General features: G+C 48.9%; 1 pseudogene; it reads right to left on the bottom strand.

The window, feature by feature from the left end:
* Positions 1–6,351: 6,351 nt before the first annotated feature.
* Positions 6,352–9,664, bottom strand: LOC146183309 (piwi-like protein Siwi pseudogene; annotated as a pseudogene).
* Positions 9,665–16,912: the final 7,248 nt, after the last annotated feature.

The raw sequence follows: 16,912 nt of genomic DNA, 5'->3' as shown, positions 1-16,912 counted from the left end.
GAAAGAAGTTCATTCTAAATTTATGACAGTTTAATGAGCTATTGAGAAGAAAGTGCTATGTGCAACGTTGAAAGGCAGGAAGAGAACAGAGTGGTCCAACGAAGACATGTGAATTAATGATAGTGTAGCCAAGATAAACAAGGATAAATGGCCATGGGCAGGGCACATAAGGAAAAGGGAAGGTGACCGATGTTTGTCAAGGGCGCGTGATGAGTGGCTTCAAAGAAAGAGAACTTAGTGTTCAAATGCTGTCCACTACCGCAAAATTGTTTTAACGTAGGACAGCGGCAAACACTTTTTAAAGCAAACGATGCTAAAAGCTGGCGTCATGATCTCGGCTGACTGCATGCTTTTATTCATGATTGACAGACGTATGTATGGGCTTAAATGAAATTTTGACTGTCACACAAAAATTCAAACTTTTTCCACCGCAAGGAACCCTCCCCCAAACTGATGTCATTTTTCAAAGAAAAATAAAAAAATAATGGGTTCATGACGCGAGAATGTATGATAGTCGCTGTTAATAGCGTGACCGTGTGTCATCTGTCATCTTCCTTTTGTTTTGTTTTGGCTTATAAGGGCATGGACAAATGATTGATATCTTCTGACTCTATTGTAGATAGTCTTCTCACTCTGCCAGATTTTTTTTTCTGATGAAGGTTCCACCTCTGTTGACAACTCTACAACAGGATACGCTACGAATGACAAAACTGGCCCAGACAATAATTAACTTTGTAAAAGCCATGTTGTGCTCGCAGTCACGCAAAATTACCAGGCAGGATTTTTATTGGGGATGTGGTACACACCCTAGTACCCTGCTATTGCAACCCATGGGGCTGCATCGCTAGCTTGTGCCAAGTGTTTTTAACAGTCAGCACATGTTATTAAAGAACCCCAGGTGGTCGAAATTTCCGGAGCCCTGCACTACGGCCTCTCTCATAGCCTTAATCGATTTGGGACGTTAAATCCCATATACCAAACCTGCCGCCCATACACAATTGTTTTACAGTGGACACTTCCCGAACGGGGGACCCCGACTTAAAGACCTAAAACTAGTTAAAACTTGTCATGAGATTATGCTAAAAATAAGAATGTCTTGCCTAATAGTGTATAGACTGAATACTCCAATAGCCAAAAAACAAGCATTTGTCATTTTAATTTGTCATTGAATATTTCATCACATAAAACAAATTCAAGTGTTGTTTAGTAGCGAAACACTGCCATTTTCGGCAAGGTCCACTATGTGACAACGTTCTTCTACTGAACATTAAGTGTCAGCATGCATCGCACTGCATGGATTAGTTTGCTTTTCATGTGGGGTGCGGAGTATGTGTAGTACTAGTTTCTTTGTTGAAGTGGAAATAATCGAGTCTCTTCATTGTTAATTGTAACGCACAAGCCATAGTCACACGAGCCATTGTTAGCTTCTATGGTGGCAGCCACTGCACCATTTCCGCACCCACCATTGAGGAGCTGCGCAGTTTTTCTGAACTTTTCTTGTACTGGATCTGCAGGAGATCTGCACTTTTTGAAACAAACGGCATCGTTCAGCGGATGCCATGTTGCACTGCTGGAATGAATGGCAAAGTGGAGCGCAATGAGAACTAGTTCATGTAGTGCAGATGAATTGAATAGACCTGTCTGTACTTTGTTTTTTGTATGATATTTTTACCTACGCTCAATCACCATCATGCACAGCAATTATAGTTTCTAGCATCAGGTTGCTTAAAATTGGCACATGGACTCATATTAAAATTCTCAGTAAAATTTTCCTACGGTATCTCTAACAAAACTGTTGTGGAACCAACCACTTCCCATTGCGCCGAAATGAATGGCCGCTTAAAATCTAGCATTTGGTCCGTTCAATTGTTTCTATTTCTTTTCACGGGGGGTCCTATATAGCTTATGTAGCATTGCAGCACACTCAAGAATGGTCTCTGGTGGTTGATTGCAGGCTGACACAGACGGGGCTGACGGAGAATGTATCCAAGACGCTGCGGAACCGAGACATCCACGATGAGAAGGGCCTGACGGCCACCAAGCGAGAGAGCAGTCACGAGTATGACTGAAAAAGCACCAGATGCCATGTGAACCTTCCTACTGACTGTGTCTGATGCCCATTCTCGTTGCTTTCTTTCTTGGTGTCCACTTGCTCTTTCCTCTTTGTGCTTCGTGTTTTTTGTCTGAAAGATTGTGCCTAGGTGTACTGATTTTTTTGTTGCATTATTATTGTATTTTTTTCTCACTCACAATCATTGTCTGCCATATCGCAAGAGCTGGAGAGAGAGAAGACAATGAGGATGTACATGCGAGCTGCATAGGCGAAACATGGGGCACTCGTATAATTTTTTGGGTACTTGTTTTTCATCCCTGAATGTTGTATGCTAGGAACGCACATTGTTTGGTGTTCACGGATGCACTCACGTTATATCTTCTGGTAGGCTGTTGTCTAGCTGTTTGCTGCTTCTCAATCTCGTTGGTTATGTATATTGCTGTATTATATAGCTTATGTTGTCGCAGTGGAGCTTGACAGTGGGTATTGCTCACTGTTTGTTTATAATTTAAAGCACACCTTCATGACCTGCACTGTTCGAGGATACAGTACAGTGTAGCAAGGCACCGGGTCTTTATGGCACCCCTTGGTGGGTGCCCCCATCTGCCTAGACGGCCAATATTATGAGTAATATAAGTATGCGCTCGATTCTCGTAGTACATGGCTAGACGTAGCGTGCCACGTCTGCTTAGGGCACCGACACTGGACGAAGGATCTCACGCTCCCTCTCATCTGTGTTGAATTTATGTCCAAATAAAGAACACCATTCGAAACTATTTTCTTACTTTAGTGGTCATCTGTGTTGAATTTATGTCCAAATAAAGAACACCATTCGAAACTATTTTCTTACTTTAGTGGCTGCTGCAGTATGTGTTTTGGGTTGTGGTCATCAAGGTATGAATTGAAAAAAAACAAGATACAGGAATATTCGAGTTGAATACATTGAGTCATGGTATGTCGCCAGTGGATGATGCTTATCGTTAGTGCAGCCCTCCTCTGAGCGTGCGTTTTGAGTATCTGGAAAGTCAGCTATGTGGGCTCGAACATAGCTGTAAGCCACAGCCATGTTGACACAATGTAATGTGGCAGTTCATACCTTTTTCTCAGCAGGACCAGTGGGAGAACAGATGTGTTAACTAGGACTGAACGAAGGAGAATTGCCAAACTCTGGTGGGTTTTTAGTTGGACTCTATGCCAAGATCTGCAATCATGTGGCCCCTGGCCTCTGCTTGCTAAAGCATTCTGTGATTTGGCCGGGCATGCACTGTTGTGGCCATATGAAAGTCAAGCGAAAGCAAAGACGGCAGCTGTACTACTGTTTCAGCAACACTGGTACTGCTTTTGCATTTTTTAGTTTATTCTGGTATGGGTCAAGTGTGGTTGGTAGGCACTATAGTCTGGCAGGATTTTTTTTTTTTCCTCTTGAAAAAAAGGACTTGCATATTAAGGCAGTGTCTGTGTGGCATCCTTTTTTGTACGAGGGGATCCTCATCCACGGCTGGCAGTCTGGATGGATGGCGTTTTCAAGTTATGAAAACACTTTGAAAACTTTATCAGAGAGTGGCAAAAATTTGCTTAGAGTGCCAGAAAGGTGGAACTAAGTTGCTCAAGTGGAGTGCCAGCACGTATCGCTTACATTTTTTGTTGCACTTTACCACTTTACTGGAAAGCTCGGGATAGTCTGGAAAAATGCATAGTCGAATGCCATGCAAAACAACGGGATGTAGCAAAGAGGACAAAGCACAGGAACAGACGGTCACCTGAAGGTCTGTAATTGCAACAAGGAGCCAAAAGAGTGGTTACGTGTGTCAATGTACTTTCCACATGTCAATCGTCGTGCTTATTTGTTGATATGCCATAATGTAGGCCATTTGCACTTCGAAGAGGCTTCTTTTTAATGTGCAAAAAGCAAGGCCCCATGCATTGTGCAATGTCTGTGCACATTCAAAAATGCAAGTGGTCAAAATTTCCAGCGCTCTTCACTACGGCGTCCTCGTAGCCTGAGTCGCTTTGGCTTAAACCCTATAAGCCATAAATCTACCATACTGATGCAAGGGGAACCGATTCATGCTAAGATTATCAGTAATGATTAAATGAGAATGGCCACATTCATTGACCTGATACTGTGCTGCTTGAGTCTGAACAAGACCCGATAAGTTTCTAACAGCAGGCAGTGCAGTTTCACAGTTTTCAGTGCAAATGAATTAAACTGCCATGCTCTCAGAACAGTGTTCATAGTACACAGTTACTCTGTTAGAAAATGCTGAGGTGGTGTTCTGCCACAAGCAGCCGCATGTCGGATATATCCTTGAAGCCTTTCTCATTGCCATACAGCCTTGGCACATGCATCAGCTGCCCTTGCATCAACCTCTTCACATCGGAGCACACAAATCTCTAAAATAGTACACTGATGTTTTACTGTTGATTCTTTCATGAGCAGTGCAGTTGCAGACAATTTAATCACAGCTGTCTGCCTTGGTGAATATATTCATCATTTGTCTTCTCCGATAGGTTGTGCATGACGTTAAAGTATGGAATTTTAGAGCCGAGAAAGCCAACGCATGCATTCGCAGTGGTTAGGGCGCTTGACTACCGTGCCCAAGGACGCGGGATCGAATCCCTGCCTCGGCAGCCGCTTTTTGATGGAGGCGTAAAGCTAGGCGCCCGTGTGCTGTGCGATGTCGGCACACATTAAAGAACTCCAGGTGGTCGAAATTTCCGAAGTCCTCCACTACGGTGTATCTCGTAGCATTAGTCGCTTCGGGACGTTAAACCCCAAAACCAAGCCAAACCATTTTTTTTTGCATATGCTACAGCGTTTAAGGGTTCGCCATTTTGTATACCGCTACAGACATGTACTCACCTATGGGGCTGAAACGTGGAGGCTAACCAAGAGAGTTCTACTTAAGTTGAGGACAACCCAGAGGGCTATGGAACGAAAAATGGTAGGGGTAACATTAAGAGATAGGAAGCGTGCAGATTGGGTCAGAGCAATAACTCAAGTTACCGACATTCTAGTGGAAATTAAGAAGAAGAAATGGACATGGGCAGGACATGTAGTGCGAAGAGAGGATAACCGATGGTCTCTGAGGGTAACAAACTGGATTCCAAGGAAAGGAAAGCGTAGCAGGGGGCGGCAGAAAGTTAGGTGGGCGGATGAGATTAAGAAGTTCGCAGGGGTCAAGTGGATGCAGCTAGCACAGAACCGCGTTAAGTGGAGAAATATGGGAGAGGCCTTCGCCCTGCAGTGGGTATAATCAGGCTGATGATGATGATGATGACAGACATGTTTTACCTCTCTTTTCGTCTTGTGTAATAGTGTTCAACGAACAAATCGTAATAATTAGTGCCTGTGGTCTTTTCTAAATTATGCAACATGGTTAGATATAAAGCAAATGTACTCGGACCCCTTATGGTGAGTCATGCATAATGCGTGCTTACCATTCGGCACGTCACTATGTTGCGCCAATACTACAGAACTGGGGAACATCTGCTTGACAGTTGTCGCAGTCAAAATTACGAGCACAAGCTTTACCGTAAGAGTAGACGTGATAGCGACTCGCTTTTTCATTCCGCACGTTTACATTGACACTCACCACAGAGCTTTAAATCTCATTTGGTTGGTTTAGGTTAAGGGGAAAAGAAGAATGGCATACAGACGGAGGTACAGAAGTTGTCTGCTCAAATTCCTGCCTGCAAACTAGCCACCAATTTGGCTAGCAAATGGATGCTAAATCTGAAGCGAAATGGTTAGAAACCATCCTGAACGCTGCACAACGGACGGTAGCATCAGTGCATCATTTTTGATACGAAATCATGTGCATATTTTTACTAACGCGTTTCTCATTTCTGGGCACGCTGCGAGACAGCGGCCCGTGCCGGTCTCAGATGGAGTCCCCTGATTCGTCTGAGCGCTACGAGATGGCAGTTTGCCCAGCGGAAGTGCAGCAATGCTTTTCAATTTGGAAAAGGCGCTTTTTAAAGGCCATTTTTTTTTTCGGAAGATAAATTGTGCCGCATTATTGTCCATTATTAACCGCAATTGTGTAAAGCAGTGGCTTCGTACACGCGTAAGCAGCGATAAAGTTTTGGTGCCCTTTTTTTTTTTAATTTTTATTCAATGTGATGACATTTTAACAGTGAAACATATTCTGAAACATTGCAAGGCACTAGACCCTTGCCAAAAAACATCAACTCAAAGTGGGTTACAGAAATGCAAACTTTGTACGATAACGAAATAAATTGCATTCCAGCAATAATTTGAATAACTGCCTTTTTTTTTTATTATTGTTGCTTCTCCAAAGGAGAAGCAACAATATGTAAAAAATAAAAAAAGATTACAAACAAATCTTTTGGCCTGCAGCATGATAATGGAAAACATTAAAGAGCAGCACACCCCAACAATGTTACAGGTGGCTCAGTCACCAGCATGTGAGGTACCCTTTGCAGCTGGATAGAACACAGCCACCAAACCAAGCATCTCGTTACGCCTGGCATTGATGGGAGGATACTGCTTCAGTGTTCCTATGCCACTTGTACAAGGCGTGAAATGTAGGCAACGAAAGGAAGAAGGGGGCATGGAAATCAAAATACAAAACAGAGAAGGAACTCGAAAGTACAAAGCAGAAAGGACGTCAAGGATTGAGAGGCGCAGCTGCTACAAGAACGCAAATGAAACTGGCAGTGCTTGTGGGTCTCGATGGGCGCTTATTACAAATAGAAGAGAGTGGTGGACAATCTCTTGTGTGGCTCAGCGTGAAGACTCTGGCCTGCCAGAGATGCCAGCTTGTGGGCATACTGGCATGGAGCAGGAATACGGATGGTACCTGGCCAATTGAAATACAAGTGAGTGAGCTTGTAGGAGAGTCTCTGCATGTGCTCTGGCTTGAGCGTGGTGGTATCGTGGATGACATTGAAGTGAGTAGGAGCCACTGTGCCCTGACGCACACTCTGCGAGACAAGGTAGAAGTCGTACCGTTCTGGCCGGGTAACCATGTTGTCAATCACTGTTCCTGGAGGCGGGTTCTGGTAGCCACCCCTGTTGTCAATGCTGAAGAAACGGGCTGCTATCCTCTTGGTCACCACAACAAATGCGAGCTGAGGTTCTCTCCCTGGAAACATTTCGGTCAGCAAGCTTTGGATTTGGCCAACCTCCCACTCCTGCACCTGAAGCAGCTGGCCATACGACACACCATCACGGAAGAAGAGGATGCGCTCTGGAACTGCATTGTTCTCTTCCTGGTACTGTTTCATCGACAATGCCAGGTGGGTCTTCAGTGCACTGCCGAGCTCCTGGTGAGTCTGGTGGAAGCTCACACGTGAGTACCATCGAGTCAGGGTCTTGTTCAAACTGGCCACAAAGCCACCAGCTGACAGTCCCTTCTGGCGGCAATCGTGGTAGGTGTCGTAGCCGATACACATGACGTTTTGAAGCGGGATTTCAACAGCCCAAGCTTCTCCACCCAACTTGCAGTTCATCTGGATGGCCACCTTTGTTGCCACAGACTTCAGGTTCTTCTTGTTGCTGATGGTCCTGCCCAGCATCACCTGGGTGTGCAGTCCCATGTCAACGCAGGCAACCTTCTTGAGTCCATCGTAACGGTCCTTGCGGTTGTTGGGGAACACCGCCATGAGCATCTCAGTCTCCCGAGGGACATTCTTGAGGCCGTTTATGTAGCTGCCCACACGGTCATCATCCAGAGCAATCACCTGTGGCTGCTGCAGGGTCACTCCCATTGGTGGGCCCACACACATGAGCTCACGCACAAAGTCTTGCGCATTCTGCATGTCACGGCGGGTGCACACAACCACCCATGATCGGATCTGGATAGCCTTGAACATAGTTTTGTCTCGCATCTCGCGCGAGAAGTCTGCCGTCGACGAGTTCACGGGTGACCTGATGTTGTTTCCATGAATCACTCTCTCTGGCTGCACTTGACGACCAGAGATCTCAACCAGCTTTTCAGAAAACTTCAACCCCCATTGGTCCATCTCCTTTGTGACCTGTGGATTTCTGGTCATGTTCTTCATAAACTCCTGCAAGTTGACAACACGCTTTACGGGGTCCAGCTTCATTTCACTGGCCAAATCCTTCATGATGGTGAAGTTGGAGCGGATGTCGTCAGTGAGCCCTGTGAGGAAGCACAGCTCGGGAATTAGGTAAAGGTTGTCAGTGCGGCCCACCCGTATGTCCCTCTCTCTGGGACGGCACACGAGCAGTGGCTGGTTCATGTCCCAAATGTCCTTGTTGTAGTGATCTTTGTAGTACTTCAGGTAGGTGATGGGGCCCTCCTTGGTGTCAAACGTCTGCTGTGGGTTCTTAGACCAGTCAATGTCGTCCACACGATACGTCTTGTTGTTGTACCTGGTCATGACGATTGATCCAACGACAGCCTTCATGACTTCGTCCTTGTAGTTGCCACGGGTAGACTGCTGCAGAGACCCAAGCAGGTGGAGCACATTCTCCGTACGCAGAACCTTGTGCACTGTGTCGACCACCATGAGGATGCCTCCGTCATGCTGGCCCACAGCAGTGGTCAGGCCCTCCCAGATCTCCAGGCTGTGACGGCTGATAGGCTTTGGACCAGCAGCATTGAAGAACTGGCGCCGGATCTGGACAAACTGCATACTCTCGAGGTTCCTTCGCATTTGAGTATTGAAGATCCTGAGCAGCTCAGGGTTGTTCGGTGCCAGCTCCTGGACATGCTTCACCGTGATGCGGATCTGGGCACCATCAGTGCGCCGCTGAGAGTACAGTTCCGTCACCTTGTGCTCCAGACGAGTGGAACTCTTCAAATCAGACATGCCATCAAATATGTAGCTTCCTCCGAACCTGTCCCGGTGATCCCTTAGAAAAGCACTACGCAGCCGGGACGACTCAATGTTCGGTGCGAAGTCCACGTGATACTGTTGAATGGCCCAGTTTGGCATTGTCTCCAGGCGGAAATAGTTTGACAACAGCCTAATAGGGTTCCCAGTGGTACCCTTTTTGTCAGTGATACGCTGTGGCCGGGTGGCAAGGATAGCAATCTCATCCCGCCGACCACGGCGGGCGCCCCTGCCTGCAGTGTCTCCTCCGGCCAGGCTCATGGCGCCCATCTGCTCGGTGGGCGGCTGAGGGGGTGCCTGAGTAATATCTCCAGGTCGCACTAACGTTCCAGGCCTATGAGCAGCACGCCCAGTTGATGACGCCATTGTTGGTGCCGGCTGGAACGCTGCCTGCTGCTGTGGTGGCGCAGCCATGGCACCAGGCAGTTGCTGGTAGCTTGGGTGCTGTTGTGGCTGTTGCTGGTATGCCTGAGGTGGTGGCTGAGAAGGCCCAGGGCCCTCGAAGCCAGGTCGACGTACCCCAGCTTCCTGTGGAGGGGGTATGTTGCGGGACTTGCCCCGCGACCGACCCCGTGCACGTCCTGTAGGCTGATCAGACATGTCTTGTATTGAACACGGCGGATCACAAGAACGCTTGGTTCGACACTGGCAGTATTTCCGGGCGTTTAAAATAAACCGCACATTCACAATGCTACTGCAGGCGTAAAATATCAAAGCTGCAACCGGCTACAACTAAACCCGTAACTCAAACTCGTAGCAACTTGCCGCAATCGACGAACCACCTACCCTACCTACCACAAATGTTACAACTTCCTAGACTAGGCCTACCACGCGCCACGTCACGGCTACGCAGAGCTACCTGGTGGCGCCAAAGCCACCTAGAAGTACTTTAAAGGAGTATAGACACGTACATTTTCTGTTCCGGTATTTTTGCTTTAATCGATCCACAGTGGTCCAAAACAGAGGGACTGCGACCCAAAAAGCCCCAACACAAAACAATTTGTCATCAGTGCATTTATCAGGGCCAGTTTCGGTTTCGATCTCTGCGGACACGAGCGCGCGATGACGTCAAAGATACGAGAACGCCACACGAGCGCTCCCTATTGGCAAGGTTGGTGACGCGTAAACACAAAATCTGATGACGCATTCGGGTCGCGTTTTTCGTCTGCTTGCTGTCGCACGTGCACGAAAATGTCGTCGTCGAGCAGCGTTTCAGCGTAGCATAATTAGTACTGCGACGTTGTTTTGCCCAGTAGCGTGGATGTTACTAACATTACCGGGCACTTTAATCCCGACCCGCTCGCCTGCGACTCATGCGACGAAGCAGGAATCAGCAGCAGCCACGAAAGCTTGGTGGGTTGACGCTCAGGAAATGTCAACTGGTAGGAATGTTGAACAAAGGAACCGTGAAGATGCTGCTTTATCAGTCCGATTTGCCAACGCTGTGAGCCAAGCTGTTCTAAAAAAATGTTTTAGTAATGACGCGATCAGCCACCGTAACCCGTAAGCTCTCCGGATGGCTCCCGTGCTCACGCCTGTTCACGCACTGATTGGTCCCGACGCGGCAGGCCTGCGTGCCGCCGTCCAAGCATGTGGAGCCATCTGGCGCAGTCAAGGCAATCTGGGTGCGTAAAGCCGTGGGGCCGTGGCCGTCGCGATCGGCTCCCAAGTCATAGCTGCCTCAGTATCCGCTATCGGTAATCTACAGCGCGTTGCACAATTAGAGGCGCGATGTAGAATGCTTCTCCCAGCTAAACCGTGGAATCCTCGCAGTTTAAACTTTGAACAGAAAGGGCATTTTGTCGCTAGTATTTTTTAATACAAAATTTGTTTGGGGTACTTGCCTGATTCGATCAAAAGAAGTCAAATATTCCCATCTTATGCGGCGGCGACGACGCTAGACGAGCCGCTGCCCCAGCAACGGTACTGGTGGCGCCACCTCATGCTGCTACAACTCTGTAGCAGAAAAAGAGGGGGCGAACGTTCATTCATTCATTCATTCATAAACCTTTATTCATGAGGATGACCTGAGGCCTCTGGCAGAAGGTTTGAGTTGTAAGCAGCATGAGGTGGCGCCACCAGTACCATAGCTGGGGCAGCGGCTCGTCTGGCGTCGTCACCGCCGCATAAGATGAGAACATCTGACTTATTTTGATCGAATCAGGCAAGTACTCCAAACAAATTTGGTATTGAAAAATACTAGCAACAAAATACCATTTCTGTGCAAAATTTGAACTGCGAGGATTCCGCGGTTTAGCTGGGAGAAGCATTCTACATCGCGCCTGTAATTGTGCAACATGCTATAGCTATCGCAGATCGCTGTTCATTCGCTTACATAGTTATTTGTACAAAGGACTATCAGTCACGATTAAATTGCGAGGATTATTCGGCCAATACGGAGGTCCTGGTAGAAATATTTACAGTGATACAAGCGAACTTTTTTTTTTCCGACAGCTGCTGCCCGGTGCGACGCACCTGATGTCAGCTAGCTCCGCTGCTGAAGGCGTCGCGCAAAGCAAGAAATTATTTTACGAGATGGGCTTGCCAGTAAAGCGGCGCTAAACTCCGACGCTTTTTACAGTGTTAGCTCGTTCCGAAGCGCCTTTCGCTGGCGCTTCGATGTGAAACCAGCTAGGGCTAGCGACGTGTAGGGTAGGCGGGGAGCGGCGCAGTATGTTCCCGGCGCGCCATCGACAGGCACCGTTGCCGTAAGCCCTACACTTGTGCAGGCATGCTGTTGGGGCCTGAGTTTAGCAGGCAGTCTCCATACGTACACCGGTGAGGTAATTGTAACATGCAGCAACGAAGAAGCCATCCGGCACCTGAGCATAGCTGGCCTTTCAGCAACCAATCCAGCCTCATACGCCACTTGGACGCAGGGACCTCATCATCGCTCACTTCTGGACTTCATAAAATCAGCCAACCTTTTTCTATTCATTTAATTATTTATACATCCTTCATCTCATACCCTACTGATGCCCTGAGGCAATAAATATCGACTAAAAAAAAGAAAAAAAAAGAAGCCATCGAGTAAAGCAAGCAGAAGCGGAATTCTTTCTCAGGGCACGGCCGGAAGCGGCGGCGGCGCTGTTCGAGTCTGGCCATGTGTCGTCACTGCTCTTTGCTTTGCCGACTCCACGTCACAGTTGTTTGATGACGTCATGTTGTTTACCTATGTACACGTTTTCGTCACAGGGATGTCGATGCCAATGGGTTTTGAAAAACGGAGTACTTGCCTGGCTTGTTTTTAAAATCAAATTAAAATATCTTCGCGGAAACGTGCGAGGTTGGGATTGCTTGGGGAGCATCTCTGTATGACCAGGAAAGCAATCGTATTCCTTCCGACGCTTCAAAAAATGGTGTCTATACTCCTTTAAATCCTGGTGGCGTAGAGACGGCTGCGCGCTCGTTCACATGTATTTATTTTTTTTTCGTTTTTTTTAGATAACTGCGACTGATGCACCACCTCCCTTACGAAAGTTTTGTTAGGCTGTGCTCCGTTTCAGCTCCTGGACAGTGCCATTGTCAATCATTCAGACTCGGCACATCCTGGAACTGGAGCTCGCTGCTTATTTCCTGCTGAGATACCCTACGTTTATGGTAGGTTATGTCTCTCAGTATAAGGGAACATTTAGTTTACTACACAAAAAGACGGTCCGTTTTTTTTCTAACCAAAGTGGCAAATGACTTTTGGACATTATATTGTAACGTAACGTTACAGAGAAGGCGCTCTGGCACTCTGGCACCGAAGAACACCAACAGCCAGTCAAGGCAGCACAAAAGCGCAGCACCGTTTCGCTTCGTCGTCTTCTCCGAATCGCCGGTTCAAATCTTCGTCGTCTATGAATGGCATGTGTCATTGCCCCCCTTCTTGGCAGCATCGCCTCGATGCTGCAAATGCTGCTTGATGCGATGAGCTGACCATAAGTCTCAAGAATAGTCAGCGGGGCGATCGTGGTAGGGTTTCATCCGGACGACGTGTACAACATCAGTGAACTTGCGTCGTCTGCGGCTTGAGGGATCTTGGGTCGCGGATTCAACTTCGTAAGTAACGTCGCTGCGGCGGCGGAGGACACGATATGGGCCGAAGTACCGGCGCAGCAATTTTTCAGACAGCCCACGATGACGAACGGGCGTCCAAATCCAGACATAGTCTCCAGGCTCGTAGGCAGCGAAGCGCCGTCCCTTGTTGTAACGGTCAGCGTCTAGTTGCTGTTGTAGGTATATGCGCTGCCTTGCCAGCTGCCGTGCTTCTTCCGCACGCTGGGTAAAACTAGCGATGTCGAGGTCAAGCTCATCTTCGTCGTCGGTGTATACGGGCAGCATTGTATCCAGTGGAGTGGTCACTCGACGGCCGAAGACAAGCTCGAAGGGTGTGAGCCGCGTCGTCTCCTGAAGTGCCGTATTATATGCGAACGTGGCATATGGGAGGATTTGATCCCAGGTCTTATGCTCTATATCCACGTACATAGACAGCATATCGGCCAGAGTTCGGTTTAGCCGTTCCACCAAGCCATTAGTTTGCGGGTGGTATGCCGTGGCCCGTCTATGACTAGTGTGTGTAAGGTTCAGTACAGCCTTAGTCAGGCGGGCCGTAAAAGCTGCCCCGCGGTCGGTAATGATAACAGCCGGAGCGCCATGACGCAACACGATGTCGTGGACAAAAAACTCTGCGACTTCGGTGGCAGTTCCATTTGTGAGCGACGCGGTCTCAGCATATCGGGTCAAGTAGTCTGTCGCGACAACAATCCAACGCTTTCCATTACTTGACTTCGGGAAAGGACCAAGAAGATCCATCCCCACTTGTTGGAAAGGAGTTTTCGGTGGAGCGATCGGCTGAAGAAATCCAGCTGGTTTCACGGGTGGAGTCTTTCGGCGTTGACAATCACGGCAGGTTTTTACGTAAGATCGCACTGAAGGTAATAATTTCGGCCAATAGTATTTCTCCCGAATTCTTGCAAGCGTACGACTAACTCCCAAGTGGCCGGAGGACGGTTCGTCGTGACAAGCGCTTAAGATGTCAGGCCGTAGGTGCGCAGACACTACGAGTAGAAATGTCTCTTTGGATCTTTCAAAATTGCCATTGTAGAGAACTCCACTTCGTAAAGCGTATGACTGCAAGCCACGACGAAAAACAAGCGGTACTCTACCACCGTGTCCTTCCAGATAATCGATGAGCGACGCCAGCTCCGGGTCCTTGCGTTGAAGGTCAGCCATATGGGATTGGGTAATGGCCCCAATAAAGGGAAAATCGTCGGCGTTTTCCACTGCAGTGGAGTCCAATGGCGCGCGTGACAAGCAATCCGCATCTTGGTGTTTATGTCCCGACTTATAGACAACAGTGACGTCATACTCTTGAAGACGGAGGCTCCAACGAGCTAAGCGTCCAGACGGGTCTTTAAGGCTTGCCAGCCAGCACAAGGAATGATGGTCGCTGACAATACGGAAGGGTCGTCCATACAAATATGGTCGAAACTTGCTGATGGCCCAGATTACCGAAAGGCACTCCTTCTCCGTTGTCGAATAGTTCGCCTCTGATCGTGAGAGCGTTCGGCTCGCGTAGGCGATAACCCGTTCTATTCCGCCTTGCCACTGAATAAGTACCGCGCCGAGGCCAACGTTGCTGGCATCAGTATGTACGTCTGTTGCGGCGCCTTCATCGAAATGGGCAAGAATTGGGGGTTTGTGTAGGCGGCTTCTAAGCTCCTGGAAGGCTTGCTCTTGATCGTCTCCCCACAGGAAGGGTATGTCACCTCTGGTTAGTGCTGTCAGTGGTTCAGCTATCTTAGAAAAATCTTTGACGAAGCGTCGATAGTACGAACAAAGACCTAGAAATCGTCTAAGTGCCTTTTTGTCGGTGGGACGTGGAAAATTTGACACTGCGGTAGTCTTCTCGGGATCAGGGAGAACGCCCTGTGCACTGACAACATGGCCGAGGAAGCGTAGTTCTTTGAAAGCAAAGTGGCATTTCTCAGGCTTGATCGTTAGTTGCGCGCCTTTGAGTGCTTGAAGCACGATGCGCAACCTGTCCAAGTGTTGCTCGAAAGTAGGCGAGAAAATAACATCATCTAAGTACACCAAGCACGACTGCCACTTGAGACCTGATAAAACCGTGTCCATCATACGTTGGAACGTGGCCGGTGCAGAGCAAAGACCAAACGGAAGTACCGTAAACTCGTATAGGCCATCGGGCGTCACAAATGCAGTCTTCTCTCTGTCTCTCTGATCCACTTCGATTTGCCAGTATCCGCTTTTGAGGTCTAATGAGGAGAAGTACCTGGCATCGCGTAGTCGGTCGAGGGCATCATCAATCCTGGGCAGCGGATAGACGTCCTTTTTGGTCACGTTATTTAACTTTCGGTAATCGACACAGAATCTCAAGGTGCCATCTTTCTTTTTGACAAGGACCACTGGCGACGCCCATGGGCTCGTCGAAGGCTGGATCACGTCGTCCGCAAGCATTTCATCCACTTGCGCTTTAATGGCGTCACGTTCCTTAGGAGAAACCCGGTACGGCCGCTGGCATACCGGTAACGTGGTCTCATCGGTGATGATGCGGTGCTTGGCGACAGGAGTACGACCGACCTTCGAGCCTGTGGCGAAGCAGTCTGCGAAATCGCTCAGAAGAGCCGAGAGAAGATTCCTTTGATCGGGCCTCAAGTCGGGGCTAATTTTAACGGTTTTCAGAGCATGACAAGGTGCGGCCTCTTCTTTAGGGTTCGTTCCGGCGGTGCATAAATGAGGTAAGGCAGTAACATCGTGAAGGACGGCAACAGCCGTGTCCTTGGCGAGATGCCGCATCTCCTTAGCAAAATTTGTCAGGAGGACAGTAGCACAACTGTTCTGGAGTTGTACGAGTCCTCGAGCAACGGCTAATTCCTTCTCGAGTAGTAGCGGAAGGTGCCCATCGGCGATGCCCTCGTAATCGTGGAACAAATAATGCTTTACAAGAACCAGCACACTAGAACGTGCCGGAACCCTCACGTCATCGTCGACTATACGCAAAACGTTCAGATCCGGATCTTCGTTTTCAATGCGCGCCACGGCTCGTTTCGTCGAAAAAGAAACACGTGCTTCTTTCAGGTCAATGACAGCGCCGTTGGTCTGCAGGAAGTCTAGACCAAGGATCAAGTCTTTCGAACACTCAGGAAGCACGATAAATTCTCCGACATACACAAAACCACGGATGCCGACCCGCGCTGTGCACTTGCCTGCAGGTTCAATCAAGTGACTTCCCGCCGTACGAATTTTCGGGCCGGACCAGTTTGTCAAAACTTGCTTCAATTCTCGGGCGAGACCACGGCTCATTACAGAATAATCGGCACCAGTGTCGAGTAACGCGGTGACATCCACTCCATCAATCGTTACACACAAATCGGAGGTAGTATGCCGGATGCTGTCGCTACCTGACACAAGTGAAATCTCGTCGGGTCGGCCTGACGATGACGGAGGATCTTCACATTTCCCGACATCAGCGACCCTGCCTCCGAAGGCCGCTGGTATTAGTTTTCCCGGCCAGGGCTGGGAGAGCGGCGTCGGGAAGAGTGGGGACTTGTCGAACGGTTGCTCGTCGGGGACGTAGACCGACGCTCTTGGTAACCGGATGTGACGGGGTACTGTCGCGCTGCAAGGTCGCTTGCAATCTCAGTAGGCCGTTCTGCATTCCGAGGGTAGAGGCCCTCCGAGGCGAAACCCCGCATGTTAACGCGGCGGTACGGGCACGCCCGGTAAAGGTGACTGGCTTCACCGCAATGATAGCACAGGGGCCGACGATCCCGGGGCTGCCATACTTGACTTCTACGGGGTGGCTGGTAGATTGACGGAGGGGAGTAGCGAGGCTGCATGCGGCTCCATGCGAGGTGCTCCATGCGGGGACCCTGCGGCTCCATTGCTGGAGCTGCGGCGTTGATACTATGATCTGGCGGGGGAGCCTTACTCAGGACGGACGCGTAGGTGGGCCTCGCGTCAAACGTCTGGTGAGGAACGCGCTGCTGGGGAACAACGTCAGCAACTTGCTGAGCTGCCACACGC

This window comes from Amblyomma maculatum, chromosome 7 (genome assembly GCF_055883805.1).
Source record: "Amblyomma maculatum isolate TAMU_Amacu chromosome 7, ASM5588380v1, whole genome shotgun sequence".
In the NCBI taxonomy this organism is placed as follows: Eukaryota; Metazoa; Arthropoda; class Arachnida; order Ixodida; family Ixodidae; genus Amblyomma; species Amblyomma maculatum.
The sequence above is the reverse complement of the archived record's forward strand: the minus strand, read 5'-3'. Positions and strand labels throughout refer to the sequence as shown.